The sequence below is a fragment of the Mixophyes fleayi genome, chromosome 9, assembly GCF_038048845.1.
Source record: "Mixophyes fleayi isolate aMixFle1 chromosome 9, aMixFle1.hap1, whole genome shotgun sequence".
Classification (NCBI taxonomy): Eukaryota; Metazoa; Chordata; class Amphibia; order Anura; family Limnodynastidae; genus Mixophyes; species Mixophyes fleayi.
The window spans coordinates 47393139-47410760 of record NC_134410.1 but is presented as its reverse complement, the minus strand read 5'-3'; the positions used below and the strand labels follow the sequence as shown (position 1 = coordinate 47410760).

The 17622-nt window shown below is 40.4% G+C and overlaps 1 protein-coding gene across 6 annotated transcripts in view; it reads left to right on the top strand.

Annotated features, from left to right (window-relative positions):
* Positions 1–17622, top strand: part of KIAA1210 (KIAA1210 ortholog) — a 99312-nt gene that overhangs the window by 70010 nt on the left and 11680 nt on the right. The window lies entirely within an intron of this gene.

Genomic DNA, 17622 nt, shown 5'->3' with positions numbered 1-17622 from the left:
CAAGGAATGTTATGATTGAAATAAAACACAAACCAGAATAGTAGATTCATTTGGGCAGTAGCCTGTAATAAAGTTGGGGAGAAATGAGCCAGGGGCAGGAGAGTGACAGAGGTAGAAATTCAAAATGAGCCAACAGTTACTGCAGGAAGATTATTTATCAATGTACTTAAAGAGCATAATAAAAAAAAGCCAAAATCACAAGTTTTATTTGTGTAATAATCTCACTCCTTAGCAATACCAAAGAAGTCCAATTACCAGGACCCCTACTTTTAGGGAGATAATACCCCTCTGCTGGCTCATAGCTTGGGACATGCAGATTTAATGTGCACCAGATGGAATTCTGGTGACGTTGAGGATATTGCCCTGTTTACTAGCAACATCGTATGCAGAAGTACTCGGTGATACTGCCTTGTTTACTGGCAACATTGAATACAGAAGTACTCGGCATTAGCACCATTTCAACGTAGTGTACCCTGTATTCAATTGAGCAGGACTGGAATCAACCTTTTCCTGCCCACTCATACCCCATTCAAACTGCACCAAAAACCCGGGTTTTTGCAGAGGCACGCTGAAAAACCCGGGTCTTGGTGCAGTATGAATAGTCCAACCACAAAATCCCGGGTCTAAAATCCCGGGACTTAGACCCGGGATTTTGCGAGGGGTAATTCCCGGGTTGGACCCCGCTCGCCTGCAGTATGAATGGTGCAACCCGTGTAATTCCCGGGTCTCACCATTCAGACTGTAAAAAGAAAAAAAATGGGAAAGTAAAAAAAAAAGATTTTAATTACTAAAAAATACAAAACAAATGTTTACTTAACTTATTTGAAAATAAGTTAAGTAAACATTTGTTTTGTATTTTTAATTAATTAAAATCTTTTTTTTCACTTTTTTTTTTCTAAAACCCGGGTCGAGCAGGTGCAGTATGAACCCACCCAACCCGGGAATCTTCTTATCTATACTGCTTTGTGCCCCGGCAATATCCCAGGTTAACAACCCGGGATATTGCCGGGGCGGCAGTATGAAAGTGGTATCACTGGACTTTCAGACTATGTTGACTGAAGCTGCTGAACCAACAATGTGAAACAGAATTAATACAGGCAGATATTTGGTTAAAATATAAAATGCCAATAAAATCAATATAAAAGTAGTATGTCCCCTATTGGTGGAAAGAAAAGTGTAACACAAAAAAGCTCATTATGACCTATATGAATAAAAATAAAAAGTACATAAATGTGTTTGATATCCTAAACATGAAAATAACATCAGAATTATGTAAAAGCTTAATTATTTTTTCTCTATTTCTTGTTTTGCAAAATGTACTGCTCATAAAATAAAAGTGCAGTGGTAAATAATTATGTAAATTCACATATCAAAAGAAAGATCTGTGATATGTACAATAAAACAAGCACAGTGATATTTTCATCACAATACAGTGTTACAGTTTTTACTCATCTGGGGCTCATTGATACCTTTTTAGACCTGGCTTAAATGCATTTTGGATGCGTAGGGCAATTCCACTATTTCAAGATTGTTTTTAAAAATTATTTGCCTACCTTTTATCTTCATTTGAAATCTGTCATCTGCCTCATGCTCATCCTCTTGATTAAATTCGGCAAAAAACAAAGGAGGACGTGATATGCAGCGTTTGCATTAGCGGAGAACAATGCTGAGCCCATGTCTTGGTGTTGCTTGTTCGGGCAGCTTACTAGTCAAGTGTTTGGGTGACATCATTGAAGTTCATTGTCGTGAACATAGAGAGCTTGCAGTTATTTATAAGGGATAATTCATAACTGCAGTGTAAATAGGTTATATCAAATGAATCCATTGATAAGTTTAAAGTGTAAAATTTAAAGACAGAGGGTCTGATGTAAATGTGTTTGATGGCTTTGCACATCCCAGTGTAAGAAGATTAGCATGCCACCTTTAGCAGCTTCAAGGATCGCTTGCTGTTCATTTTAGACACTTGAATAGACTTTGTGGGGCCGATCACAGCTGGAGATCCTGGTAGGCAGCATGTGAAAGCCTATACAGGTATACAGAAATATGACCTTCAAAGGAAAATGTTGTCATAGTTCATATTTTGGGAAATCTGGGAGTCACTCCACACTGAGGAGGAGAAATCACACCAGGGTTGTGAATGACCGGTACGGGTGGTATCCGTGAACAGCTAAAATCACATATCTTTGGAAAAGGTATGTCACATTGTCATAATTCCATCATGTTTGGTATTTAAATGTACAGGAGATTATGACCGGTTTATTGAAGGGGGAGTTATTTCTCTGGAATATATATGTGAAGAATTACCCACAGGTCAAGACTTTGGGAATATTTGTGAGCCAACTACAGTGACACCCAGGGGACATCCCTGCCTCCCTATTAGCATTAAACACTGACCCTGTGAAGACCATCCCATTTCAGTTTGCTTAAAAACCTGTGTTTTGAAGGGGCAAGGGGTCAGACTTTTTGGGGAAATCAAGTTACATTGATAAGCTGTCCATCTTCCTAACCAATTCCCCATGGTACAGATTATGCAACTCACGTAAGTGCTATTCTGAATGTAACCCCTTTTATTTGAAACTGTTTTTGCTTGTTATGTCAATCTATTAATTGTTGTTCATTTTTTTTTATCTGTATGCCCTGTATTTTTGTATATTAAATCTATAATTTAATAAGTTGCGTCCTTGATACTCTAACGAATCCATTAGCCTGTTTAGAAGAGGCAGATTGCTCGACCAAGTTAACCCTTGGAATGCCGGTGTGTGATTTGTTGATACATTTGATTAACAAGCTGTGTGTGCTTGTATTTACATTTGTGTAACAGTCTGGAGGTGTGAAGAGTTAACCCTGTGTGTGCTGGTGTGGGTCTTGCTAGTCTGTGAATAGCTAGAAGCGTGTGGGACAGTATATTGTGGTCCTATTGCCCGTACTCAATAGGTGGTGTCTGTACTTGAAGTGTCTGGGGGTGTGAGAGCGCTGGTTTTGGGGGTGATTCCGTAGATCTATAACCTGTGTGATAGGTGAGAGAGACTGCGGGCTGAAATCGTGTATGACCTCATAAAGCAAACACCCCAAAGTCACGGCAGCTGGGAGCGTGTTTGTGACATTCATGTTGAGACTTTATAATAATTTACATTGTCAACCTATGTAATAATTGTCAGTTCACCTCCATTCTAGATATCAAGAACAAGCTGTCTAATAACATTCAGTACTATTCACCTCCCAAAATTCTAGGAACAAATATTGGGAACTATTGACCATAGCTTGATTTACCCAGCCACACTCTTGACATTCCCAACCACACCCAATTTTATGAGGCCACGCCCCATAAGTGATTCACCCCACCCTTTTGCCAGACAGAAACCAGGAATGGTCTTCTAAATTATTGACTGATGAAGGGTAGGAAAATCTGTGCTATATTGGGAGCATACTCCATGATTATTGAATTGAGGTCAATTTTATTTTTGAGATATTACATATAAAAGGTCTTCTGAAGCATAATTTTGCTGCTAACAAGCGTATTTACTTATTTAAAATAAATGCACTGCCTTAAAATTATCCAAGCACTTTCTGTCCTTTTTTAATTTATTTTGTTTGTTTTTATGAACTTTAATGTCTGATGTTACTACAGTTTTTCAAGAAATAACTTAATTTATTTCTAAAAAGTATGTGAATGTTCTACTGAATATTGATAGGCTGGATGAAAGTAAATCAGTCTGCCAGTGAAAAATGAACTGAGTGGGTGGGCTATGTGGGGTAATTGGTACTTTATGAAAACATTTAGTCATAATGTTTTTAAGTATTTCAGTCATTTCATTGAATGAGAAGTGTTATCCATGTTGTAAAGCAGAGTTGTGCAATCTGTATCCTGGAGGGCTAATAGCAGGATAAGTGTTTAGTACACACCAAAGCTTTCCTTAGTCATCTATACAGTAATTAACTGATTCATTGCCTAGTTATGTTTAATGCTACAGTAATACTACGTGCATGATTCTGGCCATAGAGCCTGATTCGAAGTAAGATTTTATTTTACAGAAAAACAATGATAAAAAACAATGATAATATACATCGGAGCATACACAATGTACAATACTTTTTTCCTTGAAAATTGTAGTAAACTAGTATCTATAATGTATCATTTTGTGTTTTTGAAACCTAACTTTATATAGTTTAGAGCACTTTTATGTTTTTCTCAAACATCTGTCAAAATTGTTCATAGGAAAGAGTATTATAGTATTCTTCTATACGACTGCACCGATTATTTCCATGGTTATGGATATGTTGCTAGGAAAATCAAGTAATTCACAACCTGAAGGCAAAAGGCAGCAGCAGTGAGTTTTCAATTGGCTATTTCAGGCAGAAGTTGTATTTAAAGCATCAGGAGTTATTCAAGTTGTAGGACCCAAGCAAACCCTTTAAGAATTATTCTAGAGGGTTCAGTACTGTTGAGTAAGGTGAGCTGGTCACTCGCCTCCTCTACCTAATTAACTGTCTTTTATCTAATGAATACCGTTGTACTTGGTCATTGAAAAGATCAGAGTTCTATGCACAATCCATTGTGAGATGCTTCAAATATATGTATGCAGGTATTAATAAGAATATTAATTTATAAGTAAACTAGTAAATCAATGATTTTAAATGTCGTAAACATCAGTGAAATACAAAAATCACATTTGACTTCCCCTAATAAGCAGTTGTACCGTCGTACATTTTTTACTTTTGAAGTTTTAACATATTAACAATACATTGTTAGAAATATTGAATAAATCGCTTTTCTTAAGCTAGAAGTCTTTTTGAATGTTTGCGTTTTCTGCCATATTCTTTAATTCTTTAATTGTGTTTAATGCCATATTCAAATTACAACCTTATTTTCATACCTAATATTACCTGTCTCTCCTAATTGGTTTACTTGTAAAAATTATTGTAGAGTCTGCTCTGACAGAGGAAAGGCTAAAGAGCGTTCACAACTGATCAGTGTAAAACAGATGAGCAAGGGATTAGCAGAAACTGCTTACACATTTGTGCCAACATGTTTTTCCACTATTAATTACTTTCTGGAGGAGGGATGACAAGCAGAAAAATAAGCAGTTCATTTAGGTGAAATGAGTTGTGTTTTAGAGCTGACTTGACTATTGTACTTTTGTAAGCATTTGTGACTATCTAAAATCATCTTTTGGCTTTAATAATAATCAATTCTAAACCAACCAGAGCACTACAAGTTTAGACAAGTATAACACGAGTGTTTATAACCGATCACAAACCAGAGAAAAAGGCAGCTTAAATACAAGTACATTCATAGACGCATTCCACCGTAAAACTGGGAGAGACTTTATAATAACAGTCCCTAAATCTGGCCTGCAGATGTCAGAAGTCTCAGTATTTCCAGACTTTACTGACCTGAAAAATACTTCCTCAGCAGTCTGATGTTTACATGCCCCCACCATGAGAAAAACTGAACAATAGCATTGCTTTCATTCCTCTTTCTGAGGTAAAAAAAACAAACCTCTTAATAAATTAAACCTTCATTGCACAGACTTCCTAGTAAACTCTCCCAGGATCATACAATATGGCAACTATTACACTTTATTCTTCAATGTCAATATACTCTGCATTGGTGTGAAATAAATTATTCAAATATACATTTAATATTTTGAATCATAGCATTAAATGACAAGTTTTACACGTACATAGACACGTACATAGACACGTACATAGACACGTACATAGACACGTACATAGACACGTACATAGACACGTACATAGACACGTACATAGACACGTACATAGACACGTACATAGACACGTACATAGACACGTACATAGACACGTACATAGACACGTACATAGACACGTACATAGACACGTACATAGACACGTACATAGACACGTACATAGACACGTACATAGACACAGCCAGTGTCCACTTAAAGTTAAAAAAAACTGTAGAATTGCAATATTTTAGAATCCCTAAAATGTGAGAGGGGAAGCATAAGAAAGAGTGCAGAATATATATACCGATCAGCCACAACATTGCTTAATATTGTCCCCCTCGTGCCACCAAAACAGCTCTGACCCGTCGAGGCATGAACACTATAAGACCTTTTGAAACTGTCCTGAGGTGTATGGTACAAAGACATTAGCAGCAGATCCTTTACGTCCTGTAAGTGGAGAGGTGGGGCCTCCTTGGCTCTGACTTGTTTTCCCAGCACATCCCGCAGATGCTCGATTGGGTTTCCGGTCCGCGGGGACCAGTGGCGGATCCAGGGGGGGGGGGGCGATCAGGGCGATCGCCCCCCCTATCAGTGGCTTGCTGCCGACAGCTGCACACTGTGCAGGTCCGTTCAGCAGTGACAGTGTGCTGCCCGGCTGCTCTGATTGTGTTTTAAACACAATCAGAGCAGCGGGACAGCACACTTTCACTGCTGAACGGACCTGCACATACTGTGCAGCAGCCGGCAGCCATAGAACACAAAAAGGGGGCGGGGCCTAAATCGCCCCCCCCTAAAATCGCCCGGGGTAGGACAAATGTCTGGGTCCGCCCCTGGCTATAACGTGTCGGAACGTGCCACGAAGGCAATCCTCTGTACCACAGTAACATGGATTTTCGTGCGCACCCCATAGGGTTCCAAAGAAAAATCTGCATTATTGCGGTACCGTATTACTGTCAATACTGCGCACTTTTCACGGTAACATGCGTTACCGCGAACGGGAAAGCTAATTGAATATGCCCCATCAACTTCAAGAACTGACTGTTCACTTTCTGCCTAATATATCCCACCCCTTGACAGGTACAATTGCAAGAAGATAATCAGTGTTATTCACTTCACTTGCCAGTGCTGTTAATTAGTTATAGCTGATCGGTGTATTTTCTAGATTAATCCGTATTGTCAATATACTAGAATGTGTAGGGCATTTTTTTAAGCTTCTCCAGGATTTCAAGCTTCAGAAAAGTAACTTATTAGTACTGTACTGAGTGACTAGATAAGGAACTGTGGGGTTCTGGACAAGGAAGCCCCACCGTCCTGCCATTTAGGAAGGGGTGGATTACTTCTTGGAAAAAAATAGCTGGAGATCTTTAGATGGTACGAATAAACTTAACTTAATTTTGTATTAGAAAATTACCTCTTTTATTTCAGTTTAATATGCAAATTTTTACTAGTTTACATATGACCTGTAGTTTTGATAAATGTCAAACCTCTCAACTGTCCATATTTAAGTGCAATAGTACAGACTTGAGAGCTCTGTTCCTCCTGCCATCCCAATCGGGAAAGATTTATCCCGTGCGTCATAAAGATGGCACATATCTCTCATGAACAGGTGCTACGTGTGCCTGCCACTGATGCAAGCGACAATGACTGGGTCTATTGAGGGGTGGGGGTAAGGGGCATCTATGAAACCCATTGTAATGTGGCCACTCCCACATTGTGATGCATCCATGCCCCAATCATGAATGGGTCACGCCCCTACTCTTTCTGTCCTAATTTAGCTCCACCCATGGAGGTATTTGGTACCACCCAGGATCGTGTCCAGTATCACAACTTGGAACTTATAGTACTATGTGCAGCAAAGCAAACTAAGGGAATATAGTGCAGATTAGAAGAAAATAATGTGTTATTTTCTTGAGTTGAAAATAGTCCAATAAAAATCTTGCTCACACTTAGAGGTTTTAACTGCATTTCATCCCATCAGAAGTAAATGAATATAAGGATCTGTGGGCTGGGAGGATTGCTAGCACTGATTTTTAATCGCCACTCTTTGATTGCTTTAAACATGTTTGGCTTTGGAGTGATAAGCGCCAGAAGTTCGAATGGCAAATAATTTCACTATGTACTTGGGTCACTATGACATTAGTTTGCCCTTAGACAGGTTCCCGTTAATAGGCCCCCATAACACTTTATAAAGTTTTCACACACACTTGTAAATTATTCCTCATGTTTTACAAAGTCTTCTCGGGTGGCTCATTATACAGTTTTACAGTTTGGAAAAGCAAGATCAGAGATTAGAACATAGGCGCATGGTTTATGTTTGGAAGTTTTGGCTTGGATCACTGCTTGGACAAAAGTTAGAAATATCGTTAAAGCTTGGGGTAAGTTCACATGTTAGAGCTATGTAGCTATGTAAGTGTTATTAGAGAGACTAGGTTATGATTAGGGATGTGCACCGGCGACTTTTGAGGTCTCGTGTTTTGTGTTTTGGATCCGGATTTTCGTTATTTTTGAGGTTCGGATTTGTCTCGCAAAACACTTGACGAAAGGTCTCGGTTCGGATTTAAGGTTTTGGATTCGGATTTTTTTTGAAAAAAACATAAAAAGTTTAAAAATCAAGTTTTTGGGCTTATTTTCACTCCTAGGCTATTATTAACCTCAATAACATTCAATAACAAGCATTTCCACTAATTTACAGTGTATTCTGAACACCTCACAATATAGTTATTAGTCCAAAACGTTGCAACAAGGTATCTTTCTGGACTGCGTAGAGGAGTGGGTCACCACAATATATATTAAAAACCCTGAACTTTTATGATTCGCACCAATAAATGTACCTGGACTGCGTAGAGGAGTGGGTCACCACAATATATATTAAAAACCCTGAACTTTTATGAATCGCACCAATAAATGTACCTGGACTGCGTAGAGGAGTGGGTCACCACAATATATATTAAAAACCCTGAACTTTTATGAATCGCACCAATAAATGTACCTGGACTGCGTAGAGGAGTGGGTCACCACAATATATATTAAAAACCCTGAACTTTTATGATTCGCACCAATAAATGTACCTGGACTGCGTAGAGGAGTGGGTCACCACAATATATATTAAAAACCCTGAACTTTTATGATTCGCACCAATAAATGTACCTGGACTGCGTAGAGGAGTGGGTCACCACAATATATATTAAAAACCCTGAACTTTTATGAATCGCACCAATAAATGTACCTGGACTGCGTAGAGGAGTGGGTCACCACAATATATATTAAAAACCCTGAACTTTTATGAATCGCACCAATAAATGTACCTGGACTGCGTAGAGGAGTGGGTCACCACAATATATATTAAAAACCCTGAACTTTTATGATTCGCACCAATAAATGTACCTGGACTGCGTAGAGGAGTGGGTCACCACAATATCTTAAAAACCCAGAACTTTTATGAATCGCACCAATAAATGTACCTGGACTGCGTAGAGGAGTGGGTCACCACAATATCTTAAAAACCCTGAACTTTTATGAATCGCACCAATAAATGTACCTGGACTGCGTAGAGGAGTGGGTCACCACAATATCTTAAAAACCCAGAACTTTTATGAATCGCACCAATAAATGTACCTGGACTGCGTAGAGGAGTGGGCACTGGGCACCACAATAAAATATATAAAAAACCTTCAACAGATCTGCATTACACTACACATACGGCTGCTCCTCCATCCTCTCCATCATATACATGTTGGAGTTTTAGCGTGTGACAACCTCTTGTTTTTGATAATGTCAGTGCATTTTGAATATTTTTCAATTTGCCCCACACCACTGAATGTACTTTATCTATGATACGCATCTATCTATCTTGACTGCGTAGTGTGGTGGCCCCGGTACACAATTTGGTACCGAGGCCACAATATAATTAAAAAACCCTCCACGTGTCAGAATTCCACCAAACAAGTATCTGGACTGCATAGTGGGGTGGCCCCGGTACCCAATTTGATACCGGGGCCACAATACCTCCTCCAAACATGGTACAGACAATTCGTCATTGAGATCCCAGACAGACAGGGTCAAAGTGTTATTGTTTGACTTTGTAAACCCAAAAAACTGTCCCTGTTGCACATAGTCGTGCAATGAAGACTGACTTTTTCATTTAAAGGCACGATCTTTCAAGTGTAGTGTTTGTAAGTCTAAGTCATATTATACTTTTGGTAAAATTGGTTTATTTTGTTCCTCTTTATGGTAATTAGTAATAGAATTAAAGTATGAAATAGAATTAAAGTATTAAATAGAATTAAAGTATGAAATAGAATTAAAGTATGAAATAGAGTGGTATATAGAGTTGTAGTGTGGTATAGATAGAGTGGTCCACACAATATAATAATAATAAAACCCTCAACTGGTCTGAATTCCACCAAACAAGTATCTGGACTGCGTAGTGTGGTGGCCCCGGTACACAATTTGGTACCGAGGCCACAATATAATTAAAAAATTGGGCATCAACTGTCACCGTTGTTTAATATCTGATACACCTAAATATGGACTGCACAGTGGAGTGGCCCCGGTAGTAAATTTGGTGCCGGGGCCACAATACCTCCTCCAACTTCCAAGTGTAGTGTTTATAAAGACAGACAGCGTCGAAGTGTTATTAGTTGACTTTCTTAACCCTAAAATTGTCCCTGTTGCAAATATTCGTGCAATGGACAGTTACTTTTTTATTGAAAGACTCAAGCTTTCAAGTGTAGTGTTTATAAAATATAAACAACAATACAGTAGTTTTAGAGCACGTCAATACCTCTTGTTTTAAATTATGACACGGCATTTTACTTTTGGTTTAATTTCTTGTATTTTTTTAAATTTGGTTTTACTTTTTGAACATGGCAAACGACTGTTGATTGGTCATATAATGCAAAAAAAAAGGTCCAAGATGGAATTGTCCTTGGGCCCTCACACCCACCCTTATGTTGTTGAAATAGGACATGCACACTTTAACAAACCAATCATTTCAGCGACAGGGCCTACCAAACAACTTTGGCTGAAATGATTGGTTTGTTTGGGCCCCCACACCAAAAAAGCTATTCATCTCTCCCTGTACAGACTAAACAGGCTCTACTGAGGCAAGATGTCGTCCTCATCCTCAACCTCTGATTCCTCTCCCCCTACAGTGTGTACTTCCTCCTCATCACAAATTATCAATTCGTCCCCGCTGGACTCCACAACCACAGGTCCCTCTGTAGTATCTGGAGGGCAGTGCTGTACTTCATTGAGGAATTGATTATTCATTTTTATAAACATCATTTTTTCAACGTTGTGAGGAAGCAACCTCCTTCGCCGCTCACTGACCAGGTTCCCCGCTGCACTAAAAACTCTTTCCGAGTACACACTGGAGGGGGGACAACTCAGGTAAAATAGAGCCAGTTTGTACAGGGGCTTCCAAACTGCCTTTTTTTCCTGCCAGTAACAATATGGACTGTCTGACATGTCTACTTGGATGGTGTCAGCAAAGTAATCATCCACAATTTTTTCTATTGTGACAGCATCCAATGCAGCGAGAGTAGACATGTCTGCAATGGTTGGCAGGTCCTTCAGTCCGGACCAGATGTTATCAGCATCCCCGCCAGTGCCTCTTTTGGGAAAACTGAGCTTTTTCCTCGCAGCCATAGATGTGGAAGAAAATGAGGGTGGAGCTGTTGGCATGTCACGGTCCTCTTCAGAGGACAATCTCCTGACCAGCAGGTCTTTGCACTGCTGTAGACTTGTGTCCGCCGGAAACAGAGACACAACATACGCTTTAAACCGAGGATCGAGCACGGTGGCCAGAATGTATTCCTCTGACTTTAAAAGAGTGACCACCCTCGGATCCTGGCAAAGCGTACGAAGGGCTACATCCACAAGAGCTACATGCTTGGTGTAATCGCAATGGCTTACCAGCTCCTCCCTCACTTTCTCCAGCTGCTTCTGCAACAGCCTGATCAGGGGAATGACCTGACTCAAGCTGGCAGTGTCGGAACTGACTTCTCGTGTGGCAAGTTCAAATGGCTGCAGAACCTTGCACAACACGGAAATCAGTCTCCACTGCGCTTGACTGAGGCGCATCCCCACTCCTTTGCCTATGTCGTAGGTGGCTGTGTAGGCCTGAATGGCCTTTTGCTGCTCCTCCATCCTCTGCAGCATATAGAGGGTGGAGTTCCAGCGCGTCACAACCTCTTGTTTGAGGTGATGGCAGGGCAGGTTCATGCTTTTTTGATGTGCCTCTAGTCTGCGGTAGGCACTGGCTGAATGCCGAAAGTGTCCAGCAATTTTGCGCGCCACCGCAAGCATCTCCTGCACACCCCTGTCACTCTTGAGGTAATGCTGCACCACCAAATTAATGGTGTGGGCAAAACATGGGACGTGCTGGAAATTGCCCATATTTAATGCCCGCACAATGTTACTGGCATTGTCTGACACCACAAATCCCCATGAGAGTCTAAGTGGGGTAAGCCACTGGGAGATAATTTCCCTCATTTTCTCTAATATGTTGTCAGCGTTGTGCCTCTTATTAAAGCCTGTAATGCACAATGTTGCCTGCCTTTGCATGAGCAGCCATTTTGTAGATGCTGCTACTGATGCAGCTGTTGCTGTTGCTGCGGAAGGGGATGCATCTACCCAGTGGGCTGTCACAGTCATATAGTCCTTCGTTTGCCCAGAACCACTTGTCCACATGTCCGTGGTTAAGTGGACAGTGGGTACAACCGCATTTTTAAGAGCACTGAGGACACTTGATCGTACTTCTCTGTACATTTTTGGTATCGCCTGCCTAGTGAAGTGGAATCTCGAGGGGATTTGGTACCGGGGACACAATACCTCCATCAACCCTCTAAATCCCACTCCACTGATGGCGGACACCGGGCGCACGTCTAACACCAACATTGCAGTTACAGCCGCAGTTATACGCTTTGCAATAGGGTGACTACTATCGTATTTTGTGGTCATGGCAAACGACTGTTGGACGGTCAATTGTTTTGTGAAAGACTTAGCGGTCTTACGACTTCCCCTCTGGGAAGATGACCGACTAACAGCAGCAACAGCAGCAGTGGCAGTAGTAGGCGTACCGCTGCAGGATTCCTCGGATGAATCCCGTATTGAGGAGGACTCAGTCTGGCTGCTGACTTGGGCTGCAGGACTGAATCTGATGGAGATTGTGGAGGAAGTTGACGAGGAGGGTGTTGCTGGTGTGTATCCAACTGGACCACGGGATTTAGGTGTCCCTGTACCGATGAGGGTCCTAGCCCCAGTTCCTGAACTAACCACTGAACTATGAAGGTTATTCAGGTGACGTATAAGGGAGGATGTTCCTAGGTGGGCAAGATCCTTACCCCTGCTTATTTGAGCTTTACATAAGCTACATATGGCCATACATTGGTTGTCTGGATTTGGATAAAAATAACTCCAGACCGAAGAGGTGCATTTTTTGGTCTTCTGACCAGGCATGACGATGGGCTTTTTCATCCCATGGACATCAGCTGTTTCCCCCCCTGGTGCCTCATTTACAATAACCACATCACCATCCTCATCATCAAGTTCCTCCACAGCGCCAGCTACATCATCAATAGCCTCCTCCCGAGCCACCTCTTCCCGTACAGTGATGGGAAGGTCAGGCTTGACAACCACCAACATCCTTGGACTCGCCTTGTGGATTTGTGATAATTTCTCTTTAGAAGGCAGAGTTGTTTGCTGTTTTGTTGCTGACAGCATAACTCTCTTCAATTTTTTGTAGGGGGGGGGGGGAGGAGGAGGAGGGCTAAGATCCGTGGGTGAAGCTGAACCATTAGTCATGAACACGGGCCAGGGCCTAAGCCGTTCCTTGCCACTCCATGTCGTAAATGGCATATTGGCAACTTTACGTTTCTCCTCAGATGATTTAAAGTTTCTCTTTTTGCTACTTTTTCTTAACTTGGGCTTTTTGGATTTTACATGCCCGGTACTACGAGATTGGGCATCGGGCTTGGAAGACGACGTTGATGGCATTTCATCGTCTATGTCATGACTAGTGGCAGCAGCTTCAGCATTAGGAGGAAGTGGGTCTTGATCTTTCCCTACTTTATCCTCCAAATTTTTAGTCTCCATTATATGTAGCACAAGATACTGCAGAATGTGTGAACTTGGTAATATTGCAGTACCAATGGACTTATACTGCTGGATTGGTTTTGCAAATTTGGTTATAATTATTATTTATTTATTTTTTTTTAAATTTTTTATTTTTTTTTACTTTTTTTTTATTTTTAAAAAACTTGGGAATAGTGGGGAAATAACTATGCCCTTAGAAGCACAGAGCACAGGACACAGCACCACTGGACTGAACAGGACACGGCACAGGACCCAGCAGCACTACGGAACTCAGCAGGACAGAGCACAGGACACAGCACCACTGGACTGATACTGCAGAATGTGTGAACTTGGTAATATTGCAGTACCACTGGACTTTTACTGCTGAATGTGTGAACTTGGTAATATTGCAGTACCAATGGGCTTATACTGCAGGATTGGTTGTGCAAATTTTGTGGTAATTAAAAAAAATTAAAGTAGTTTTTGGTATCTTTTAAAAAACTTTTTTTTATTTTTTTAAACACAGGGGAATATTGGGGAAATAACTATGCCCTTAGAAGCACAGAGCACAGGACACAGCACCACTGGACTGAACAGGACACAGCACAGGACCCAGCAGCACCACTGACCTCAGAAGGACAGAGCACAGCACACAGCACCACTGGACTGATACTGCAGAACACAGCACAGCACAGCACAGCACAGCACAGCACAGAACTAAACAGCACAGAACTAAACAGCACAGAGGACCACCTAACACACCCTCCCTCTACCCTGATCAATGCCCGAGTGAAGATGGCGGCGACTAGCGGGGAATTTATAGGATCCGAGTATCGCGAGATCCGACAACGGGATTATGAGTCAGAGCCTCAGTTTCACATTTGAATTTGGCGCCAATACCCGGATCTGTCTCGGATCCGACTCGGATCCGCAACGTTCGGGTGGGCTCGGATTTCATAAATCCGAGTGCGCTCATCCCTAGTTATGATTGAAATTAATATTCAGTTTTTTTTCTTTCGTCCCAGGAATATCAAATGAAACAGCAGACCTGTCTTAGAGTGTCTCCTATCCAAGCACTAGGAAGTAAAGTGGTGGGCTGAGAAAAAAAATAACATTCCCTGTATATAGAGCTCTGAGGCAGTACATGGTTAATTTTTAGTAATGCGTTGACAACCCCTTTAAGAAAACTTATGTTTTAGGTTTATTGATTGTGCAAAGGGAAAATATGTCCAGTTTACTTTACATTTACCTTTACTTTTCATACATTAGAGCAAATGAGTAAAGAATAAAAGTTAATGCATGACCCATTTTTAGTTTTTTTAGTTTTTTGTTCTTGAAAAATCAAAGTACATTGTGGTAAGACAGAGCTGTCCAGCTGGAGGTCTGCACGCTAGATGTAACTGTTTTGTAACCTTCATTGCCACAGACAACCTCCATGGACATATTTGTGACATTAAAATACTAATGGGCTAGCTAAGATATATTTATATAGCATAAATGAGGCACTCTCCATGTAAATACTGGGACAGCATTGCGGCAGGATATGAATGTAAGTAAAGGATTCCATGTAGAATGCCCGTCTTACAGTGGTACATGGTCATAAAATTATGTCACATGGGAGTAGACCACAATCCAATCCAATATGCTTAATGTAAATTTCACTTCCCCTGTACTGAAGCACCATACAATCAGTGGTAAACGACACATAGGTTTGTGTTACCAGCCCTATAGCACTGTGTGGCTCATCCTGTTCCTCTATATACATCTTAGACCTGAAGATGGTTAGTTACTGTATCTGTGCCTACAGTATTTACAGTGAACCTCGTGTTGACATGAGGCTGTAATACAGCAAAGATGCCTTTTGGTCTCTATTGTTGAACTATGACCCTGAACATGCTCTGCAGATCTCAGTTGATAGTTGGCAGTATAGCCTGGGAGTTGTTTCAGAAAGCCACAAGTGGCCCATATCCATCAGGGTAGAAAGAAGTCAGTTTAACTAGGGATAAATGGCAGTCACGAGTTGGACATTGTTAAACCACAATGTATATTAAAGATCTATTTTAGTCATATGGTTTACGGAACTAAAGCTGAAGTCGTCGTTGATGGTGCCAACTTTAAAGGCTCTCTATGATTTGGTCTGTCTATAAAACGTTCTTCTAATTACAGATGTATAACATATATAGCATAGCTAATAATAACACGGCTCCTCTCTGCAATTATGGGTTTGGATGATTTTTTTTGTAAAGGTTTCTTGGACAAGCCTAGGAATCCAGTTTTATAACGTTAAGCATAATAAGTGAATGCCCAGTTTGTGATTACACCCCATTTAGATGCTTTTATCAGGACAGATGGTGTGTTCTGTGTTTGCCTTGTGGATAATTTTGGCACAAGGAAAGATTAATGGCATGTAAGATCTCAGCAGAAATGTTAAGCATCGGTGCCAGATGTTCTTTGTAGAATGTCGATTCTTCCAAAATGTAAAACACTAATAATCACTTTTATGTTCTGTTCACTTCTTGACAAGCAATTAAATGCCTTTGTTGTGACTGTTTTGATTGTCACAGTATTTTGACTTCCTGTCTTAGTACTGAGACACGTACTGATATACTTGTCAAATCATATATATTACATATTGTGGCTGGTATTTCAGTGCGATCGTAGTCTCTTGGACAGCGACAAAAAGCAGTTGACACACAGGAAGCTGGGGTTAAATTCCTACAAATTAGTGCCCATACAGCCCACAACTACTTTATTGAAAGTAGGTGCTGATTACTCATGTAGGATTTCACTCAGAGCATGAAATAAAATGCTTTTGCCTGTTTGGCACTTGCTGAACAGTTATGTAACTGGCTAGAGTAGTGAGACTTTGCATCAAACCCACAAATATAACACAAACCAATTATGTATCAGATTAAACTTTCATATTTTTGTAATTTTGGGCTGTCCAGCAGGACGCCCTACCCTGGGTTACCTAAGCAGCGAGAGAGTGAACACCAGCAGCCCCCACATTTCTTTTACTTGCTGGCTGGCCTTTGTGAGACCAATGGCGAGCTCTGTTGAGCATCAACTACTTTACCCAAGCTGCTCAATCCTGGACTCCTTATATATGGCTCTTGTGAATGCCAAGAAGGTGAACATAATTTAACAGCCAAAATGTAACAAATGTCTTGGCAATTTAACACACAATTGGTGTCACCTGCAAGAATAGTGTTCCAGTATAGTTAAAGTAATCGAACATAAACTCGCGCTGCCCATGTTTAGAATGTTTGATCACATGACTTCAGTTTTACTGTTCAGATATATGGTGTAATCACTAAATAAAGTGCAGCTTGTGGATGTGGGTATTGTCTTTCTGTAAAATGTGCATGTTTTAGTCATCAGGTGTGTCTGCAGGATGGGAATGGTTACTTTTTGTTTCAACGGCTATAGTTAATTAGATGATGCATTCTGAGTTTCATGGCAGGGTTTTAGAAAACACGTTTTTTTTTTTTTTAATGTATATCTTGTGAAAATTCTAAAGGGTTTCTTAGTGGAGCCTGAGCGAGAGAAAAGTCATCCATATTCACCTGGTATCCTAGAAAGACGTTGTTTAAAGAAAGGAAGTGTCCTCTTTCAAGCAAGGTGGTCATATGAGTTTCCTGATAAGTTTTATAACCTTTATTTAAATACTGTATAAAAAACAGCAAAGAATGCTCTCATAATAAGCTCTTTATGTCATTAAATAAATGTAACTATACATGCACAAATGTATATAATAAGTCAGCCAGTGATGTTCTCATATAAATCATTGAGCAAACAAACCAGGAATATAATGCTGGTCAATGTCCCTTTAAATCTT